The sequence below is a fragment of the Lagopus muta genome, chromosome 2 (genome assembly GCF_023343835.1).
Source record: "Lagopus muta isolate bLagMut1 chromosome 2, bLagMut1 primary, whole genome shotgun sequence".
NCBI lineage: Eukaryota > Metazoa > Chordata > Aves > Galliformes > Phasianidae > Lagopus > Lagopus muta.
Window position 1 is genome coordinate 68,077,558 of NC_064434.1, and position 23,117 is coordinate 68,100,674.

At 41.5% G+C, this 23,117-nt stretch overlaps 1 long non-coding RNA gene across 1 annotated transcript; it reads left to right on the forward strand.

Moving 5' to 3' along the window:
* Window positions 1-13,934: 13,934 nt before the first annotated feature.
* Window positions 13,935-22,669, forward strand: LOC125689510 (uncharacterized). Its single transcript, XR_007375314.1, has 3 exons — window positions 13,935-13,988; window positions 19,717-20,036; window positions 22,309-22,669. It is a non-coding gene; the product is annotated as an uncharacterized LOC125689510 (long non-coding RNA).
* The last annotated feature ends 448 nt before the right edge of the window (window positions 22,670-23,117 follow it).

Genomic DNA, 23,117 nt, shown 5'->3' on the forward strand with positions numbered 1-23,117 from the left:
GATTTCTCAAGTACTGTTTAAACTCGTGTATAACTTAAAGGTATGTAAACTGCAAAGTATCCACTGCTTCAGTGGAAGCAGACACAGAGAATCGCTGTTTACCACAGAAATCTCAGGGTTGTGTAAGTGCTTAGAACCGTGGCTAGATGGGTAAATGGGGGGAAAAGGAAAGAACCACAGAAGACATGGATGCAACAGTCTTGAGCTGAACCTGTGTTGAGCTTGTGGCTCTCTTATACTATGGCCAAGCTTTTCCTCCAGTAAGCACTCCAATCATGAAGAGGAATGGTCAAAAGCACCAGGACTTCAGTATGAATTTGGTTTGTTGTAGCTACAGAGTAGAACCAGGGCTGTAATGAAACAGTCAGGTATGTAATGGTGCAGGCTGTAACCTAGCTGTCTGCTACACAATAATCCCTCCGCAGAGATGAAAACTGAACTAGGAAAAGTCATCTATTTTTGTCCTTTGTATTACTGGAGAGCCAGTAGAGAGTCTTAACCTTAGAGGATGAAAGCATCCAGGGCTTGGTTTTGTAATGAGTGGAGCTTAAGTCTGTGTTTTGGGTTGCAAACATTCTTCTGTGCTTTACATGTCGAAGTCTTGATATGTACTTTCAATTAATCATACTTCTAAATCTTCCCCTATTTGCTTAAATTTAGAATGTATATGCTGAATTCCAATGGGGATCAGCTTTTGCTAAAAGAGTGTTTGTTGGCAGCATGCACAGTAACTTAAACCTCAGAGGAACAAATAAAATACCGTACCCCAAATAGTTGGCTGAAATTGCAGTTCAAAATGGGTAAAAGTCTTTTTATTTCAGCATTTAAAGAAAAGCACATCTCTCCTAAAGATGTAATCTGTGAAGCATATCAAAGGTTTTTGGCATTTGTAATTATAGCACCAGTACTGAAGAGAGGCTGTTGATTTGTAACTTTGTGGGTTTTTCCTCCATAAATGTAATTTTTTTTAAGCCTTCAGTGTATCAGCAGAATATTGTTGTTTGTGGAACTACCTGGATTTGGTAGATGAGAATCAATAAATGAACCATTTACTGTCTGCAAAATTGAGTTTCATAATTGAGAGACTGCTGAAAATGCATGTATATCTGAGGGAAGCAAGAATTGAACTGCATCATATGGTATGTTTTCTGAAAGAACTTGATCTTTCTGGATAAAAGTCCCAGAATCACATACAATTGGGTTGGAAGGGACTGCTGGATGTCACCTGCTCCAATATCATACTCTAAGCACTGCTGCCATCAGAAAGAGGTTGGATCAGCTATGAATTTGTTCAGATTGGGTCTTGAAAAGCTTCCAAACTTAAACACTACACAGCCTTCCTAGTAACTTATTCCTGTGCTGTTTAAGATTTTAAAACATAATTAAAAGCCCATATCAGGACCTTGACTTAGAAAAGAATGCTTGCAACATTACCCTCCCAGAAGAGAAATATTTTCTTCTGTTTAATGCAAAAGTAACCATTTGTGGTTTCCACTTTCCAGTATTTAGCTTTCAGTTTTATGTTATTGTTCTTCTCTTAGGAGAAAAATAGTCCCACCTGTACAAACTTCAAAGGAATGGGGGAAATGTCAAACATTGGGCACCTCAACTATTCAGCTCAGTTAATCATCTAGGCTCCTTAACTGCCCTCTCTTAATGGAGAAACTGGCATTTTCAGATGGAGATTGAGTGACCACAGCTATTTCATCATGGTAAATTTGTCTGTGAAATCAGATGGACTTAAAGATGTTTTCTGGTCATTGTGTGCAACAGCTTGGAGCGGTGATGAAACATGAGCTAAAAGCCTGATAAGAGGCCTGGAAAAATGTAACCTAGGTTGAAATTAATGTTCCCATACCAAGCACCACTGCAACATTTAGCTCCAGTGAAATAATGCTGTGCAGTGGGAGTTTCCTTTGAATGGTTCTACAGATGAATCTTTTCCAGCAACAAACAGATGTGTAACATGTTTAGCTGCTAGATATTTATGGAGAGGGCTTGTTATTTTATAGACTTCTCAGGTACCTTACATAGCTTTACGCAGTATAAAGTACAGTGGCTTCACAGAGAAAGGAATAGCTGGTCTACTGGATCCATTTTGAAATTAATGACAAGTAGGTGGTAATATAATCACTTGTCAGTAGTGCAAATTTGGGCCTATAGTCACAAATCTTGTCTTGGTCTTCATTTTTAGTTTATGCCTTGAATCTTCTTGCATGTTGGGCATGGGCTGATGTAAAGCATTGGGCTTGAATAGCTTGTTGTTTGGAGGACTGAGAATTTGGATCTAGATATAGAAGTAGGGTATTTGTTACAGTGAAAACCTATTGTCAGTTTTTTTGCAGTATGGTAGCCAGTAGGCCTTTTTCTTTAGTGGAGCATTCTGGTACTCCAAACATTGTTGGATCTTAAGAACTTCCTTTAAGAATTCAGAAGCGCTTTTTGACTTACTGCTCAGGCTTGATGCACTCCTGTCTAGTTGAATGATTTCCATCAGATCGTTTCTCAGGTATTGAACTTACTTGACCTTTTGCCTCTTGGACTCGCTCAGCATACTAATCTTCCCCACTGATTCTTCCATTCTTCCACATCTATTCAAAAGCTGAGATTCTCACCTATGCCACAGCCAAAATTTCTTTTATTCTGCTTATCATATCAGCCTGTGAGCCATGAGTTGATAAAAACGAATCTAAACAGAGCAGATACAGGTGACCTGTAAGCTTGAACTTGGAAACCTGTTCATCCAGCATCGAGTTCTGTTTAGCTAAACCTAAGCATGGTGAATTATCAACGGGAGTTCTGCCTTTGTCTACTTTTCCCTAACAACGTTTTGTGAAAACCTGCTTAGTATGATGAAGCATACAAAATGACAAACAAAGCTGCCCTCCAAAGACTCCCTCTAAGAGTGCTTCAGCAGAGGCCTCATGAAAACGGAAACCAGACATCACATTAAATGTTGCAAAATCAGCGTGAAGATCCATATGGGTCAAAGCAGCTACAAAAGGATGTGAGTGGGTTAACGTATAGGCACTGGCATTTAGTATTTGTAGCCATTTACTGCTTTTAGCAACTAATACAGCAAAAACCTTTATAAACTGAACTGGGCCAATCAAGTGGTCTAATTTTGATCTTAGATAAGCTATGAGTTTAAAAACCATGGCTGGAATCTGATGATGTGGTAACATGAAATACCTCTTGTTTGTGTGTGGCTGCTAGAATTACACTGTGTTTAGAAATGAGGCGATCAGATAGCACATTTGGATTCTGTTGCTCCTAAAGGGTGAGAATATGAGTGTCAAGGGAAAGAGCTGAAAGAGGGAAAGAAATGTGGCATATGACTTCAAGATTTCCTCTAGTTCATCCATCTATCCCATGGATCATCTGTACCTAGGTCATTTCTTAAACATTTGCCTGATCTGTTACTAAGGACATCAAAGGAAAGAGGTGGTACAGGCCTCACTTGACAATCTGTTTCAGATCTTTTATAATGTTCTGCGAATATTTAAGTCATTCTTGATCCTGGAGGAACCAATTGCTGAGGCTTCATGGGTGCCAAGCAGAACAGACAGATAGCTTTGTATATCCTCTAGTGATACCTCTGTCTATAATGCCTTGTTCAACTCTTGTAAAACCATCTTGAATTCTAATTCCATTTATTTGTGGTCTCTTTGAACATCAAATCTTCTGCAGATGTTACCAGCTTCTTCTTTATTCCAATCTTCAGAACTTGAATGAAATCAGAAGCCTGTTACCCATTACAGGAAATAAATTATAGTGGTGTGCCACAACTTTTTTTCCTTTACAAATCCATTCTGACTGTTCCATATCTTCATTTTACCTTCAACCAGTATTTTGTAATGCATATGTTTACTTTTTCTTGATTTACAGTTTCTAAATAGCTCTTCTATGTTTGTAAGGATGGATATAGGCAAAACAGACAATGAAATGCATAGATAGAAAGAGCTGGCTTAGTAGAATAATCTATCTGAAATACGAGTTATTAGAACATCACTCAATAGACCTATATATTAGATCATAAAAAGAAATACTAACAATACTTCTTTTTATGAGATAGCTATGCAAGAATTAGACATACAGAAGTTACTGCTCTTGATGTTGATAAACACAACTTCATACAGAAAAAATAGGATTTAATTTTTGTTTACTGAAGCATAATTTATCTCTTCTCCTCAGAAAAATCAAATTTAAGAAAACTCTCACCAAATCCTCTTAGGATTGTGCACTGAGATGAGCCTTAGAAAAGCAATCTTGTCTTCACTGAAAACATACTCAGGCTCCCTGCAATCCAGCTTTTGACAGGAAAAATGTTAAAACACTTAATGCATGTTTCTTTTCCTCCTTGGCTTATGTTGGTTATCCTTATGTCCTTTGTTTTCTGCACCATGTTATCTTTCAAGTGTCACCATTGCAGGAGTTGCCTGGAAGTAGCCACCTTCCAGATGAGCTGCTGGGAGTTGCAGCTCTGAGTCTGAGGAGTTCTGCAGCAAAAGGAGCACTTCACAACTGCATCATTCATTTCCAAGTGTTGAAGGCCCAGCCCCCATATAAAGCAAAGGGTACTTTGACTGGAGGAAATTTAACATGGTTTAAGTCCTGAAGCTGGACAATAATGGCTTGGCACAGCATCACCCTGTTCTCTCTCACCCTGTTAGAAATTGAGGACACAGGACGTATTTGATATGGGAATGAAAGTAATGCTGTCTCAAATACATTCTTATGCAAATGTTCCATCTACAAGAAAAGATGAAGGATCTTTGTATCTAAGACTGCATTGGACAGTCTTGCCTGCCTAGGCAGCTTTGGATTTTTACTGATTCATAGGAAAGTCACCACTGGACCAAGGTGAGCATACTTGTTTGTTTCCTTCAAATGGAGAACTTCAACACTCAAGGGAATGTTTAATGTCCAGTACTAAAGAGAATAATTTATTGTATGGCTTCTGTGTATCCTTGGTTACCTACAAAACAAATGGTCGCTCTATAAATAATCGTGCTCATCCATATTCAGTATCTTTTTTATCCAATCATCTAGTCAAGCAGACAACTAGGATTACTTAATTAGCAGATAAAATACAAATGTTATTTTCATCCCACACATCCCATGTTTTAATATATAGATATTAACATATTTATACATTTCCCAGAGTAACTGTGAATGCCCCATCTGTGGAGGCATTCAAGGCCAGGTTGGATGGGGCCCTGGGCAGACAGATCTGGTGAGTGGCAACCCTGCTCATGGCAGGGGGTATTGGATCTAGGTGATCTGTAAGATACTGTCCAAGATAAACTATTCTGTGAAAGCATTCTGGGAATAATTCTCTAATGCTTACTCAAATACCTGCAGCATCTGATGCATGGACTTAGTTGTGAACGATCCAAATCATTTCTCACATCAGTTATATAGCTTCACAAATTTTCTTTTTCTAGCTTTCCCATCCACCCGTACAACTTTCCCATCCACCTTTTCATGTCAACAGAGCATTCTATAAACACTCTTCAACCATTCATGTGGGTGCTTATCCAGTCAAAGCTGTGAGACGTTCTTTCTTCTTCTACAGGTGCCCTTGGTTCTCATGCTGTTTATCTTGTTCCACAGCTGCTTCTTTGAGCTGTTCCTCTTGTATTTCCACAGATACCCCAATGTGAATTGTTACTAATTATCTAAAAAGTCTATGTGCACAGACCTGCGCAACATATTAGGAATGTGGTAGGTCCAATGAATTTGAATTAAGTGGGTTGAGCATCACCGAATTTGCAGTCATACATGATGCTTCCTCCCTGTTCCTCTTAAAAGATAATTGATGGGAAGCTGTATGGCTAACTGATGATTTCCTACTGTCTAAGCACAGGCACTGTTGTTAGAGTGAAATCTTAGAGATTCCAGCAAGTTCATAATCAGAAAAGAAAAATCTAATGTTTGTCTCAAAGCTCAGATCTGTACTAACATAAACCAATGTACCTTCACTAAAGTCAATGAGCCTAGGCCTATTCTCAAAATAGCTGAGCATTACTGCTATGGAATTAATCTGTGTTTTTGTGTTTTTTTCACTGTTGTTTTTTGTCCTGCCCATTTTGGTACCCATTGGAAGCTGAAATACATTACTGGGACTGTGTGAATTGCAAATAAAGATAGGCACATCTTCCCTGCTTGCAGAAGGTGAGAGAAATAAACATGAATCCCTGAAGAAAGAAGAGGGAATTCCATCTGTTTCTGGTAGCCAGTCCTACAGAGTTGTGTTAGGTGCATCTCAGGATACTTGGGTACAGTTCCTCTGAGGAGATAGATGCTATGGGAAGCATTCCCTAACCTCTTTTTGCTAAATATAGGTGTAATCTACTAAATGCAACCATCTGGAAAGTAACACTATTTAAAGCTATATAAGACTCTCTTGTTCTGAAACACACTGGGTAGAGTCAGACACTATCATGGTTTACATAGACTGTGCTCAATTATCCATAAACCTCATTGGCCATTGTATGGCATTAAGGTTTTAAAGGTTCCTGGCATCCTTTTAAGACTGGATTATTTCCACTTAAATGAGAGCTTCTTCTACTTTGTTTGACTACTTCAGATTTAAATGCTGAGCTATCATATATTTTATTGTTGTGAACTGGAATTACTCCTTCCTAAAAAACGTAACATGCTCAATTAGAATAGTACAGATGTTGTCATGGGCAACTAATTATAAAAATAAAATAAAATAAAAACATCTTTTGGAGACATCACATGCAATCACAGAGAACCATGCTGAAGAAAGAGGCATTAGAGGGTGGGGGAGGGGAGTCTGCCAGACAGGAAGAGACAAAGACAGCAAAACGAAGGATGAGAAGCTATGTGCCTGCTATCTACAAATAAACATGCTGCAGAAGGAGTTCTGTGTAGGTTAAAGGACAAAGATGGTGTAAGGTCAAATAGCTACGAGGTGGCCACAGTTAAATAGAGCTGAATGAAAGTAGGCTGTCAAACCTTGAGACGAATGACATTCTGGGGTGCTTAGACAAAGTGACTTGAGTCATTTTCTGTGACTCAGAAAGTGCCCAGGTAAATTTTATGATGCTGTGACAACCACCAGACTGAACTCAGTAACTCAGGTTTTCCAGTTTAGTCCTCTGTCCTGCTTGGGCTTTCAGTAGAAGGGTTCTTTCTTGTTAACTTTCATATGCAATATGAATTCTGATGGTTGTTTCAGGTGAAAACTAAATACTTAGGTTAGGTGTATGCTATTCACAGGAAAGTGCACATTCATGCAGCAGGATTCTGTTCTAGCAATGGATGAGCTGAAGGAGAGGCTGTAATGCCTTCAGCCCTAGGCTGTTTGAAATGATTTTTCATTGTCCTCCATTCCCTGTGCTCATGAAATCAAAAAGACAGTCCTACTATTTCTAAATATTCAGAATTATAACAAGAATAGTTGCTGTAACTGATAACATCATCATTTTGTCTTCAAGATTTCAAGAATCAAATCTGTCATTTGCCACCTGGTTTTAGATCTACAGGCTTCTCTTTTTATGGTTAGGAGGATAACAGCAAACTGTCATTTTTAAAATGAGAGCTGAGATCCTTGTACAAAATTCCGAAAACTGAGACTCTGTCAAAATGCCAAATAGCATGAAAGCTAGAGAGAAATGAGCCTCTGTCAGTTGAGCATTTCTTTTCCCAGATGAAAAAAAAAAATATGGAAAAAACCAACCCTTCTAGAAAAGTTTTGTGGTGGCATGGCTGTTTTTATAATCCACCCTTCCCAGCAATGGATAAGGAGCAGCAACATGGAGGTGAAATATGAGAAGAAATTTGGCTTCCTTTGGGAGCAGAGACCTGAAAGGGCAGTAGGGCCAGAAGGCACCCAGGTCTGACTCTGCCTGGGCAGACAAAATAGAGGAGGCTGTCCTTGAAGGCACATAAGGAAAACCTGTCCCTGGAAGAAGCAGGAGGAAGCAAAGAAGTTTTAAGAACCACCTATGATATTAAGTACTTATTTTAGCAAATGAGGCACAACTGCCACCAGTGCAGCCTGGAAACAAACATTTCTGCTTGAGAACAGCTAGGCCAGGCTGATGCTCTCCATCTCTAAAAGTAGCTACAACCCTCCCCCAAATTTGGACATCGTGTTCTAGTTACCAGAAATCAGCCTGACACTCCTGACCATGTCCAAGCAATTTAGGAGGTTGAACACAAAGTTATGTGGTCAATTAGTCAGACATAACATTGCAAGACTTCTCGACCTTTCAAAACTGGAATGAATTTGCCAAACAGGAAAGTGTAGGAATGAAGCAGAACAAGTAATTCAGAAACCCTCTGGGTTTAATCTGCCAATTCCTTGTACCTTCAGCCTCATTTCTGATCTCTTAGCACTGCAATTTGTGAGTGTCAGCAGATTTCCAGGAGTGAGAGCAGAATCCTCCACAAGCTGCTCCTTCACTTCTGCTTTTGTGAATTAGAAGAATGGTGTTTTATCCCCTTTTTATTCTGAGAAATGTGTCCTTGTGTATCTCTGACAAGTGCCTGCTCCAGCTGGGTTATTAAATGAATGTTCACTGCACAATTGATGCACCAAATTAAGGACATAAGGACAGCTGTATCAGGTCAGGCCAAGGATCCCACTGCCCCAGTGTTCGGTTTCTGACTGTGTCATGAACAGAGACATGGGAAGGAATAAGGTTGAGGCAAGAACATGTAATGCACCTGTCATACATTTTCCTAATATCTAGTTGTTTTCACATTCACGTTAATTTCCTGAATCTGATAGGATGGTCAGGCTCTTTGGTAGCCCTCAGCTGATCTCCTCTTCAAGCACTATTGCCTGTCCAGTGAGCTGTTTGCCTGCATATTCATAGCTGATTGAATTCTTACACATTTTTTTGCTTGTTTTATTTTAAAATAAAGCAAGTGTTCCTAGCAGAATTGGTGATAGGTTTCTCTACCATCAGCATTCTCAGGGTACTAGTGCTGAAAAGCAAAATGCAGTCCAATCATTGCTACATTGTCTTTGTAAAGGGTTCTGGTATGTAGACAGCTTACGTGAATTTCACACAAAGGGCTATTTCTCCAGTTAGGCTTTTCGTCTACCTACTACATTCTATGGGGAAAGGAGATAAAAATTGCTAACCTTTTGATTCCCAGAAGGATTTTGCAACCTGTTTGCAAAGGTGTGAGTGACTATACTGACAGTCTGGATGGGAAATTGAGATGCTAACCAACTCCCAAACACCACCCCAAAGAGTAAATCTTTACATTAAGTTATCAGCCAAAGTAGGCGTAATCTACTACCTCAGCTTCCTATTCAAGTAGATGGTACTGAAGCAACCAGCGCCTTTTCTACCAGTAGGGAAATTGATACAAACATCACCAGTACTGAGTTTTACAATAATATTCTGCTATTACTGTGCACACACACACCTATGCATACATATATATATAAATATCTCTGTGTAAAATGCGTAAGATTATGTCTGTGTATATCCATGTGTGTGTCCTGCTGTCTGTGGTAGTACTGCTGCAGCATTATACTGGGTGCTGGGTTTCCCTGGCTTGCACCACTGCCTGCATTTTGTGGAGGGAGAGGTTTTGCTGACAGTTCCACAGCACTAGCAGGGAATGGAGGGCAGAAATCCTCAAGTCTTTTGTTCCTGCTACATAAATTGCCTGATTTGCCTTTCATGAAAAGGAAGATGAGGAGTAAAGCCGTGTTCATTTACGCCTAGTACAAATACTGCCGCCCGGTGCCCTTTGAGGGCAATGGGAATCTTTCCAAGTGAACCAAAATAGCAGATTTTTTCAGTACTTTTAGGGCAGCCAACAGAGGAACAAAGAAGAACAAAGGACACAGTGCATTTTTAGAATAATGTGGAAGGATCTATGCTGAGGTGCAGAGAATCCCTGTGCTTGTCTGGAAGCACACTTAGTGATATTCCTCAGGTTTGGGGATATTCTGCAGCACAGTAATCCCCACTGTCAGACCAAGGCTGAGACTCAGCAGGGAGTGCTCGATGTGTTACCAGCAGTGATGTGAAGGATATTGGGATCAGGCACTGGGAGGAAGCTTCTTCCTTCGCAATATCAGTGTGTCAGCTCTTTGAATTCCCCAAACTCGGGAAATTTGGCTATAAGATTCACAATACTTGGAGATCATGCTTGCACTTCTCCCAGGGAAAAATAAAATATAAAATTCAGTAGTAATGCAAAAACTGGATTTATATGGCCCGGGCAATAATTTGAGAAGATCTGAGATGCTTAAATGGGCATCTGAGGCATTTGAGGCCCTCGAACGTGTTCAAAGGAGGGCAACAAAGCTAGTGAGGGGTCTGGAACACAGGCCATATGAGGAGAGGCTGAAGGAGCTGGGAATGTTCAGCCTGGAGAAGAGGAGGCTCAGGGGAGACCTCACTGCTCTCTATAACTTCCTGAAGGGAGGTTGTAGTAAGCTGGGGGTCGGCCTCTTCTCTCGTGTCATTAGTGATAGGACCAGAGGAAATGGTTTCAAGCTACGGCAGGGGAGATTCAGGCTGGACATGAGGAAGTATTACTTTTCAGAAAGGGTGGTCAGGCACTGGAATGGACTGCCCAGGGAGGTGGTGGAGTCACCGAGCCTGGGGGTGTTCAAGGAAAGGTTGGATGTTGTGTTGAGGGACATGGTTTAGTGGGAGCTACTGGGAATAGGTGAACGGTTGGACTGGGTGATCTTTTAGGTCTTTTCCAACCTTGGTGATTCTATGATTCTGTCTACCTTAATGGAGCACAATGAACATTAGATCAGAACGCAGTGTGAAAACTTGCATTTAAACAGAGATGTGAACTTTGTGACTTGAAATTTTCTCTGTAATAGATCAATTTTATTTAAGTAATGCACTACTCAACTTAGGCACTCATTGGAAGGGACAGTGGCAGCACACCCTGGGGACAGGCCATTTTTAGTTGTCTGGAAAAAAAAAGAGTCTTGCTTACATATCCATTAAAGCAACAGCTCCACCTGAAATATGTCAAAGCTCAGTGATCTGGGATCTTCTGTGTACTTGCAGACCATATTTTTGCTGCAGTGGCTCATTGGTGACCCTGCACCTTTTGGTCCGAGGAGAGGTGTGTAAATGTGGAGCATCCAAAACTGAGGTCAGCGTCATTACTGGAAAACATCCAGACTCTCTGAACCTGCTGCTGTTCACACGCTGCACTGACATTTTACAGCTCCTAATATTTTGCTGCCCTGGGCAACCACCTATTATGCTTTTTTTGTTGCAAAGCCAATCTTCCATGGAAACAATTCCAGACCAACAGTAACTGCGCTTTCATTAGGTCATCACAAACATGGATTGCAGATGAATGTATTGATACATGAAACATGAAACAAGTACTGCACTGCTCTGAAATTTGTCTGCCATCAGTCTTGTTTGTGCCAGTGAAATCTGGCATGAATTCCTCTATATCACTTGAGAGTTTGTTTATGCAACAGCAGGTAGATTCACGTACCTGAACCCAGAGTTTAATAATTGATCTCTTTTGTGTAGAACAGCATAGAACAGCACTACATGCTGCATAACACAGCACAGTGGCCACCCCAGGCATTGTCAGCATCTGCCCAGAAGCTTGGGGTGAACGTACTGCTTGAACTGGATGCCCTGGGGATGCTGGGAACGGGGAGTGAAATGCACAAACTGTCACTGCACGGCTGGCAGGGACACAGCAGCATTGTTTCATCTGACCGAAAGTCATGGTCAGGAGCGGTAATGGAAGGATGACAAAGGCTTGTCCCATTCCTTTGTCACACAGCGTGTGGCCCTTTAAAGCAATCATCTGTGACCTCAGTGACTCAACACGAGGGACAGCAGCAGAAGGGAAAGGAAATGCCAGAGCATGACACAATTGTTTTCCAAGCGAGCAGGTTTTTGGTGCAGAGCCAGGTGCTTGTACCTGGACTTACATGTACGTCGGTGAAGCTGCTCAAGATTAGGAGCTGTATGTGATGCCTGTGTCATGAGCCAGCCTCTTCACATGCAAATTGAGATAGTTTCTGTTCCTGCAAGAAGGGGTCTGGTGTTCTACTGATGTGCAGGATAGAATCTGGTATAATTAATCTCTCAGCCTGTTGTTGCTTTCTTGTGGATCTAAAGTTTGCTACTTCTAAGGCCTATTGACTGTATTCAATATCTCTTCCTGTTTAACTTTGTTATTCTTGCCTCCTGTCTTTTTTTTTTTTTTTTTGGTGGGGGGGCTGTCTTTTCATTTTCCCCTTGAACTAGAGTTTGCCTGAAGTGTGGATGAGTCACAGATAACGTATTTCCTCTTCTCTGAAGCACATTTACATTTTTGAGCAATTACAGCTGACAGTGATCAGCTATACATTCCAAAATATCCTTTTCAGGGAGGAAAAAGGAGGAACAGTGATGCTGAAATCAGCTTGAAAGGTAAATGACTGAAAGAGAAAGAGAGAGAAATAAGAGACAGAGAGTCTTGGAAGGGCAGCCGGACGTAGGCATTTATTGTGCAGCATTTGATGGCAGTGCTTCAACTGATAACGTTCCTGTAATCAGAGCCACTCTGTCATACCTGTCAGCAGCCATCAGGCAAATCACAGGCAGCTCTAAATACAAATATCTGAAGCAAAAGGCATAAATAACCCAGAAAACCTATTCATTGCCTCTGCTTCTAGCCTGGCATTTTCTGAAAAGTGGGAAGGTTAGTTTATAATGGGATATAAAAGATGCTGCTAAACTCTGCATTGCCCCCATCAAAGCCATGGAGCTCTAGCTCCATGTTGTGACTCTCACCTTAAGGGCTAGAGTATTTATAATTAAATATTATAATCATTGAAGTAATTATAACAGTTATCAGTTATGCTAACTAATATTTTAAAGGCCTTTCATTTTTGTCCTCTTTTTTTTTTTTTTTTTTTGTCTTGGAGGTCAACTGAAAATGGAGCTTCCCATTTTGGCTTGTGTCCAGGCTGTGGACTCTGTTTCTCATGTTTCTGTGGGCCTTTTCTTGTAGCAAGTACTCCCTTCATGAAGAAATCTGCTACTGAGGGCTGAAGCTTGCAGGGCAACTATAGCCTCTGTCTTTTCTTCCCCAAATTGTAAGGCTGTGTGGGGCTTCATAACAGAAGTCCTATGAGTACTAGAGTTAAAGTCAGGCTTGTCATATGTGGTCATCAACATGACAGGCTAATTCCAGCTGTCTCTTTCCACATATCAGAGCACCTTATATAAGAGCCATCAAGCACTCATTTGTAATAGAGAGTATTTGTGTAATGATCAGTGGTGCCACAAGACAGTCAGCTGGAGCTCCAGAAAGGGTCATCTTGACCTTCAGCTGTGACTGGAAGAAGATAATATTGCAGTTTAGCTGCACTCAACAAGTTATTCCAGTAAATCTTCTGTACGTTCAGCACAAGGCAGGCGCCATCGCTGCTCTTTTAAAGAAGTATATCTGGGAAGGAGTCTGCTCTAAGCATCTGCCCGGGGAATACTTCTCAGTACAGCTGAAGAATGCAACTAGGAAGCTGAAATCTGCATAACCATCCTGCTTCCTGGTTATTTCCTCATCCCTCACGTATCGCATCATCTCAGCTAATAGTAAACTGTGTTGTCAATTGTTCTCTCTATTTCTAAGGAGTGGATAGAACCACAGGACTGGAGAGTACCAGCACTCAGGTAATTTATTGCAGAGGCTAGACTGCTTGGTCAGGGACTTTCTGGGAAGGATAGCACAGCAGCAGAGAGTAAGGTGCTCATTATCCATAAAAATTCCCTGTATGTTAACTGTTGAGTCACAGACTGAACCACTGATTGAGCACCTGAGGACCCAGTTAGCCCTGGTAGCACAGGTGAAGGCAATTCAGCCGTGTGACCCACAGGGGTGGAGCCTGGCTGCAGCTCTCTTATACCTCATTTAAAGGCTGGCTACCACTCTGGGAGGATCTCTAGTTGGAGATTTGTCCTTTGTGGGGTTTTCCTGTGAGCCTAGATCTTCAGAGGCAGGTGAGCACTTTTTGTTTGTACCACCTTTCCATTGTTTTATGCTCTTTGTTGTTATGCTTCCTGTATTGCTATTTCACTGTGTTGATCTTTCTGATTGTTATAGTCCCTCCAGGTTCTTGCTCACTTGTCTGAAGATTTGTGGGTAGATCTCAGTTTTCAGAAGAAGAAGAAGGAGGAGAAAAAAAAAAGGGGGGGTGGGTGGGTGGGTTGTAAACTGAATTATTTACTGAGCTTGAGTACAGCTAAAGCCTCATTTCCTAAATCTGTGTTAGATGATGAAAACTAACTTAGTTTCACTCCAGTTATTGGTCTGTTCCTTACTTCCTTGACTACCGTCATCCTCTATCAGATGAGGCCTAGGCAAAGTCTAATGTTATTGAGAAGCAAGACCTACAGTTGGATCAGGTGTGAGGCTGGAGGGAATTGCCTAAGCCTGGTGTAAGTGGTGAAGAAAACCCCTCTGCTCTTAGAGGTTTTTTTTTTGTGTGTTCTGAATAAATGCCGTGAGATAGGCACTTGTCTGAGCCTTGGAAGCTGCAGGGATAACACTGAGTAAGAGAGAGAGCCTAGAGCTGCAGGGGGTGAGTCTGCAAAGGAGTTGCCTAAGGATGGTGCAAACTGCAGAAACTTTCACTTTGAGCTGTTTTTCTGTGGAGGTCTTGAGCTAAGGCTCTGCCGAAGTCACTGTTTAGGGCTAGGGTTAGTCTTAGGTAAGAGACTAGAGCTGCCCTTGGCCTGAATCCGCAAAGTGGATGCGAAAGAATGCTGTAGCCTAGATTAAGAAAATACTAATAATAGTAAACTCTTCAGAGAGCTTTTTTCCTTCAGGCCCTAGGTAGGGTTTTTGATCCAAAGCCATGCTGCAGTATTTAGGTACTATAGCAGTTCTAATGAGGTAAAGAAAGGTCTGCAGAAAACTTCTTGTGCTCTTCTTCCCTTTGACTTGTTCACTACAGACACGTCACCAGAAATATGACTTAAGCGAAGTGGGAATCAAAAACAGCATAGAGAGTAGAATGAAGGGCAAAACAAAGTGGACTGTGAGGAAAAGCTGCAGATGAGCTATTTGAAAAAAAAAAAAATCATGGGTGAATATGTTACTTTGAGTTGGTTGAATTGCTGCTGACAATTGCTGGGCTCGGGAAGAAGCTTGATGTAGGAAGCTGAATATATGCTCATTTTAAAACTAATCTGCTCACAAATCCTACTTGGTGCAAGTAGGCTTCATGTAAATGAGATTTTTTTCCATAGCAGGTAGCTGTGTGTTTCAGAGAAGAAATGGAAATGATTAAAGAATAGTGAATGAAGACCATCTTGGCATCTGAGCTTTGTGTAAGGATAAGGATGAGATACTCAAGAAGAGATGAGAGGAAGATGTCAGACTTGACAAGAAGCAGGAGTCTTGAGAGACTTGGTCCTGGAAGGACTAGTCAGTAAGAGATGTGTGGATCTTTGCTGAAACTAGGGGGAATGTCTTTTCTACCTAGACTTCCTCCAAAGTTGACAGTTGCAAGGTGGGCGCAGTAAGTACCAAGCTCTGAGAAGACTAACAAAGGGAAGAATACTTTAATAGGGACACACTTGTTGGAGTTCATATCAGTGTGCAGGGAAATAAGTAAACAGATGACTGCTAAAGACAACTGGAGTCAGTAAATAGAGCTGCATGTGTCAACCTTGTATATACATTGTTCATGCATTTTCTTAAGGCACTGCTGAGATCTTTCCATCTCCCAGTAATTTTATACCTTTGTTATATACAGTCCCAGAGCTTGGACCAGGAAGAGCATCATGTGAATGTGCCTGGCCCCAGACATCTTGCATGGGCATTTGATGTGGTGTCATTGCTTACTGCAGAGCAATGCAGTAAAAAAAAAAAAAAAGCTTTGAATTCAGCCCTAGCTGCTGCTGTTAATATTTGTCAGAGGGCTTTAATAAATGCCTATTGATGGCTTCACTGCTGTTGTGATCATTCCCTGATGGTATTTGAAATCTTGCTTGGTTTGCTGAAGGGTAATTTACTTACACAGCTATCCAGTTTATATCTAGTTTATTGCCAGTATTTTATTTAACGTGGGTGAATATGTCAGCCATGGCAGGGCTAATGAAAAATAACACAATCTCCTAGAAACTGAGGAGAAGCTCCAGCAAGGTATGTCCTTCCCAATGGTACTCTGCTCTAAATACTGTGAGGAAGGGTGGCTGTTGTTTGACTAATGAATCCCACTTTCTAAGTGCCATGTACAAAAGTGCTTAAGTCCAGAGCTACCTGAGGAACAAGGGGGCTCCCTTTGAGCTTATCTTGGACACTGCTGAGAGCAATCTGTCCTGTTGTGTTTTTTTTCCACTTCCTAATAGCTTGCTCATTGCAGCATAGTTACTCAGAAAATCTTAAGGTTATCTTAATAGTAGTAGCTGTGGTACAGACACTAAAGATCAACTCAATGCTTTCAGGCTTAAGAGCCAGATGTCTGGGTGCTTCTGTGAGCACAGTTTAGCCAACTCCACCTCCCTGCCCAGACTGTTATGGCAGTTTTTCTTCAGATAAAATCTTGAAGAGTCTGACCGCTGAAGCTCACTGCTATAAAATCTATTCTAGTCAGCAATAACGAAAGCCCAAGTTCTGTCAGCTTTTCAGCCACCTCTGTCCATACTTCTGTTCAAGGTGGCTTTTGGTAATATAATAGCAGCGACTGTCTTCTCTACCTTACTTTTTCTTCTTGTCAGTGCTGGACACACAATGGTAGAAGTCTGAAAAACATAAATTGGAAGTGGGCAAGGGCAGTAAGTTTGTTTTGTTGTTTTTTTTTTTTTTAACTCCCAGGAGTTAAACCAAGAGAATCAACTGCCAGTTACTGTTGTCATGCCAATTTAAGTTTATATAAATCACTGGGGTTACAGATAAAGCAAATCTTATGAGACAAGAAAGAGGCTTTGAACTCTCCTGTTCACAAAGTCTCTGCTATAACTTCTTGTCCATTGCCTGTGTTGTCTCACTTGCCTTGCTGTGGTGCTGTGAATACCAATTAAGTGCTGGAATTGAGAGAGATGATTCTGCTGCTCTGGGATGAGAGAAGCGGAGTTGAAGCAAAGGCTCATGCAGTGCCATACAGCAAGACTCAAGGCAGAGATGCTCATATCAGCATTTAGTAATAGCAGATTTATAGAGGTATGTGACAGTGTTAACTTTCAGGTAATTAAATTTCATGAATCTGCCAGTAACTTTTAGAGCACTGATTGTACCGAGGTGTTAATTTGCAGTCCAATCAGTTCTTGCTTTTAAATAACATTTCACCTGTAGTGTAATTACATTCTTCAGTTGTTGGCCAGATATGTAATAGGATGGTTTATAAAGTAGTTGCAGGGATTGTCTGTTTGGCTTCTTTCAACTAGGCCTAAGTTTTCCCACACTGACATAAGCATGTAATCCTAAGTGAATTCCTGCTGGTAATATATACTGGAGGTGAATTTTGACACTAGTGAACAGCAGTGCATTATTGAGCTAGAAGACTTCAATTTTTTGTAATAACATTCAAATTGTTAAGTTCTATTTGCATTCTATGATGGAATAACTTCAAACTTTTTCAGTGGAAGAGAGAGATTTTTCACTTCAGGTTGTCACTCAAGAAATGGCCCGTGTCCACCTTAGAGCTTCAGTTTAAAAAAAAAATAAAATCAAAACTGCAGTGAAATACTTTGGTTTTGACTTTATTAGAGTTCCTGTGGGATGGGCTTAACTGAAAATATCCCCATAAGCTTGGTATCTTTTAAGATGCCTGCTTACGTTGTGTGTTTCTCATTTTGAACTTAGATGTTTTGATACTCAAAAGGTTTAACACTCGAGATTAAGAGGCTTTTTGGACTTCCTGCTTTGCACAAATTCTATTCTTTCCTTCCAAGTGAAAATTTAAGGCAGTGATTAGTAAATATACATCTGAAATGGTGGGATCTCCCTACAGACTGCAGAGGTAGGTTTACACAGGAAATGGTGTTTCCAGTAATTGAATATGATGATATAATTTGTAGCTGCACAGCCGTAAGTTTGTGCAGATCAGATTGCTCCTGATTAATTAGGTTTTCTGTTTATCACAACACCACAATCTTTAGGCAAAAAATCATAGTTCCTGTTTTATTTACAGCTTTCCAGGAGGCAGAAGGCTTCTGAGAACTGCTTAGCTTCTCACATCACTGCCAGTCAGATGGGCTGCCCATCATGCAAGCCCTGACAAGCCCTTGCAGCACTGCACAGTGTGCCCCACTGCTGAATCATCCTGCATGTGGTCCTGGGGTGCCTGCAGCTTGTGCACATGTGCACATATGAGCATTTACATAGATCCCTGCATGACAAGCACTCAGTGCTGTTCTGTTTTTGAAAAACAAAAACTTTTAAAAATATGAAGTGGGAGAGCAGCTCTTGGATTATGAGAGTGGTCTTTTCTCAAGTGATTCCAGGACTGACTTATTTTTCCTAGCATTTAATGCCCCTGAGAAATAAATCTGTGTGCAACATTTGTGTTGTTTGTTCTGGAACAAGTGTGGCTAGCTCCAGTGCAGCTCATTGCTCAGACAGTTCAGGGTGGGAGAATGTGATCTATTGTTTTCCTGCTGAGTAACTCCATCCTCGTGTCACTGGTCCCATGTCAAGGCCATTACTGAATTTGTCAAGCAGTCATATCAGTTCTGGAGAAGGGAAATGTGCAGTGTGCATTGCTGGGAGCATATTGGCTTTCACAGGATTTTAGATCTGGCCCATCCTATTGCCTATGTTGCTGGCCCTTACCTGTTGCTTTCAGTGTATGCTGTGCTGTGCCCTGGGGCTGGCTGCACAGGAGGAGCTTCAGTTTTCCCCTTAAGAATTGTAGCACCCAACATGTTGTAGCTGCACAGCTGCAGTATAAATGATAACAAGGTGAAGCGAATTGATTGCACCCAGCTGCCTAGTTTATGTGCATGTGCTGCTTTTGAATCTATTTCAGCAAAGGAATTTGTGCAGAGGAAGTGGCAGGGATACTGCTCTATGGAAAACAGACCCCAGGCAGGACCAGTGCATTCTGCTGAGCAAGGCTCCTTCTGAGCCAGCTGAACCGTGGAAGCAGAGGCATGCCCTAATCATACTCCATCATGATACAGGTTCCTTCTTAGCATGCATGCAACACCCTTACTCTCTGCAGAGCAGAGGGTTGGGAGTTGAAGTTGTTAGCTTAGACATCACAGCTCTTCAGCAAAAAAGAAATCCAGTTGCTCTACAAACTTGGAGCAATGGCTCTTGCTCTCTCTCTTCTCCAGAGGACAAGGGAGGGAAAAGCAGCAGAACAGTCAACCAAGCCTTCTCATTCCCATCATACTGCCTGCTTGTAAGCCACTGCAGTCAGGATGTCTTCCAGACAGACCTTTATGGTTATAAGTATTCTGGGAACAAAACCAGTATTGGGATCATATTTTCCTTTTTCAGTAAGGAAAATTAAAATAACTATGATTTTATCTTTTGATGGCTGAGGAAGAATTGAGATCAATGACTACCTGTGTTATCGCTCAGTGCTTTGAAACATTCAGACTCATAAATGAACCTTTCTTTTCTTAAAGGCAACCAAGGTGCTTGCTGCTCCAAATTCCCCAGTGTTGAAGTACTCTGTTCCAGTTTCTACAGACTGCTTGTTCTGGCTTTTCAATATTCCTAGCTTAGTTTTTTTTTTTTTTTTTTGTGCTGATATTACTGCATGTCCTTTCTCAGATGCTGTCACTGGGGACTTGCAGGATTCTACTTGGTTCAGGCCAGTCCAGCTGTGATCCACCTCTAAGCTCAGGAGGACTGAGAGCAGGCTGAACACAGGTCTCTTCTCTGGGATGGTGTGCACTGCTGAATGATGAATGTCAGAAGTGAAGGAAAATACCATTACAGCAGCCTCTACTTGCTCTCACAGAAAACTTACTGTGCAACAGAAATGTGTCGAATGTCCAGCAAGGGATTTCTACGAGGTGGTCACAGCTTCACTGCAAAGTGTGGTATAGGCCTGACAGATATGCATTAAGCATGGCACTTGAGTAATGCAGGTGGGTAACTGAGCTAAGGAGCAGTATTTCCATTAACACTCATAAATCACTGTGTACAGAGTGTATAGCTATTCCTCTTTAACTAGTGCTTCGCCTGTGAACAAAAAGGTTGTGGTAGAAAGGGAGAAATTTGCAGATGCCTTTTGGTGTCATCTCTATCTAGCTGCTTAAATATATTTATCTCTATTTATCTCAGTACTAATAGAGTACAGAATTTCCAGTCTGTGAATCCTTGCATCCCAGAAAGAACTGTTGTGTTTCACAAGTAACCTTGCTCTGGCTGGTTGAAATATGAGCTCACAGCATTTAGACCAATCATACTGTACAAGCTGTAGTGTTTTCCTTAGACTCCTGGGTATCGGTTAGCTGCAGTGCTGCCAAAGGACATTCCATAGTCAAAGGAAATTGAGTGTAGGTGGGCAGCCCAGAGCCCAAGTGCATACTTAATAAGCTCTCAGTTGTTGTACTTAGAGGGGTGAGTCACACAATAATCATCCTATCATCAAAATCACTTGGGTGTGTTGGATTTTTCTTTCTTTTTTTTTTTTTTTAAGCTTAAATTTCAAGTAAGAGTTGCTGATATTTTCCAGAGATTTAAATTCTGAAAGTAGGAAAAAATATGAAGCAAAGCAAATTGGCTGACACACATAAGTGTGTGCAAATACTGCTACTTTGGTTGTGAACTGTTTTCTATTTAAGTGCCAAAAAATATTTCAAATGTTTTTGAATAAACTGAGGCTGAGGGCCTCTGGCAAGGAAAAGGGTTTTGGATGTGGTAAGCAGACATCAGACTGACCTTCCATTCTGGAGAATGAGTGGCTTTCTAACTAGAAAGGATTAACAGCTGGATAAGAAGGCAGGCACCTACAGGATGAATACATAAATCTTGTGTTTTGCATATACAAAATATTTTGCTCCCCAGGTTTATCTCAATCTGCTATAAGATGAAAATTGTTGGGTTTTTGTTATTGTTGAGTTCTTAAAGCAGAGTGCCTTCTCCTAAAGACCTCCTAGGTTAGGGTGCTGTTTGTGAACTCATGATGCTTTTTTGTCAAGTGATTCTCCTGTGCCAGCTGCTTCCTCTGTGCTGCCCTGCATACCCACATGTTTCTGCGAGGTTTGCTAGCATGAGAAGAGCCCTTCTGAGAGTAGGGAGGAGTTTTGTGAGCCTCCAGCGTCCCCTTCTGCCCAATGCTTGTGCCAATCCTTTTCCAGTGCCAGCTATTGACACTGCACACAAGAAGGCCTCATCTCCTTCAATGAACAATTCCAAAGCAAGTTTTCTGCTGAGGGATCCTCAAGGCTTCTTCTATTTCCCTTGGGTTTCACCCTTCTGTTCAGGGGAAGGGTGGAGCAGTGCCCTGGTTAGGGCTGTCTGCCTGCTCCTTTCCTTTCTTGTGATGGAAGAATGCTAACATGGTCTCTGAGGCCACCAGGGTCTTGCCCAGCCCATTGCAGGCATGAGTCAGGGGTGAGCACAGGCTGTCACATCTCCTCCTCCAGCTGGGAGGAAATGGCTTTTAGTCAGAGACAGAAATAGAGGTACAAAAGGAGTATCATCTATGTCTGTTCTCTCTTTTCACTTGGTTTCTTCTTAGATTACCCTGTTTTAAAAGCTATTAGTATCCTGACAGCATAAATGAGGAGAAACTTGTTTCGTTTAAATGATATTAGGAATTCATTCTCTACTCTGAAGCTATTCTTTCTGTTCTCTGATTTGTCCTTCGAAGGTATCCTGGAATATCAAACCTCTTTACTCGTATTGCATGGTCTCCATGCTGCTGCTTCTTTTCTCTGAAATACACTGCAGGAGAGCAGAAGGGCTGTGTAAATGGTACACAGACCAGACACAAGCCAGAAATCCCTCTCTACCTACACACACTTCTTTTGTAGGAGTGCTAACCCAGTGGTGTGAGGGAATCATTCAGCAACATCTCTGCTGGAGCTAAGGGTCTTGTGAACAACACTACAGCTGAGGAATTGGGAGCTGAAAACTTTTTTTTTTGTGAAGATAAAAATTCTTTCTGATAAGAGTAATGCAATTCTTGTTAAGAAGGAAGCAGTCTCTTTCCTTGTGTTATGCATTACATATCAGGATCCTTTAAGGGCTATTAATATTGGCTCAGTGATCTCAAATTTGTATCTAAGTGCCTTCTAAGCTTGTTTCCCCTTTATTTCCTTCTAGTGCTCTAGGGGCATAACAGCAGGCAGGAACTATTATCAGAACATAACGCCCTGCATTTCTGTGACTCAGCCTCCCTTCTTTCTGCAGAAGCTGAAATGCACCAGGTGCTCCATGGCACAGGTGTTCTGTGGATGCTGGCTCTGGCTTCAAGGATCTCCCAGCCTCATGCATTCAGAGTGTTTCCTGACACTGAATATGAGAGCAGCTACTTATTTCACCTTTTTCACTCTGCTGTTGTAAACCATATTCTTAACAAGGATGCATTTCAGTTGTTCAGCAGCCTGCGTATAAACTAGCCTTTGTACCAAAATGCTTAAAGTACTGTTTTGTGAATAAACACAGTCCAAACTACTGAAGCTAATGAAAGCCTTTTCATGAACATTAATGGGAGTTTGATCTTCGTGTGCTGCTGCACATCCAGGATTCCTGCTGATCTTTAGCAGGGTGAAACGGCACAAATTCCCTCCAGAGAAGGGCAGAAGTATGCACCTAACTACTGCTGAAATGCCCTGTGGTCAGACGCATGGTAGGGTTTGATTTTTTTGATGCAAGTGAAGTGTTCAACTTGGTGGTCCTCAGGATGCTATTTTTCTTCTCCTGCATCCACTCTCTGGCATAGCTCAGGTTGAAGGATGCTTTGTAGGTCTTCTGACATGCCATCACTGGAGGGGATGATACCAGGCAGGGTTAGCGTGGTGCCTGTTGAAGGCTTACTCTCCCTGAGCCATCTGCTCAGGGACAGCGACCGTCCCCATGGGAACTGCAAGATATGGGGAATCTCAGCCATCACCCTACCATCACTTTGCCCATGGGGACAGTGGCCAGTGATTGTGAGAAACATGGCCCTGTGCAGCATGGCCTCTGGTTGAAGGACACCCCGACAGCTCTCCAACCAG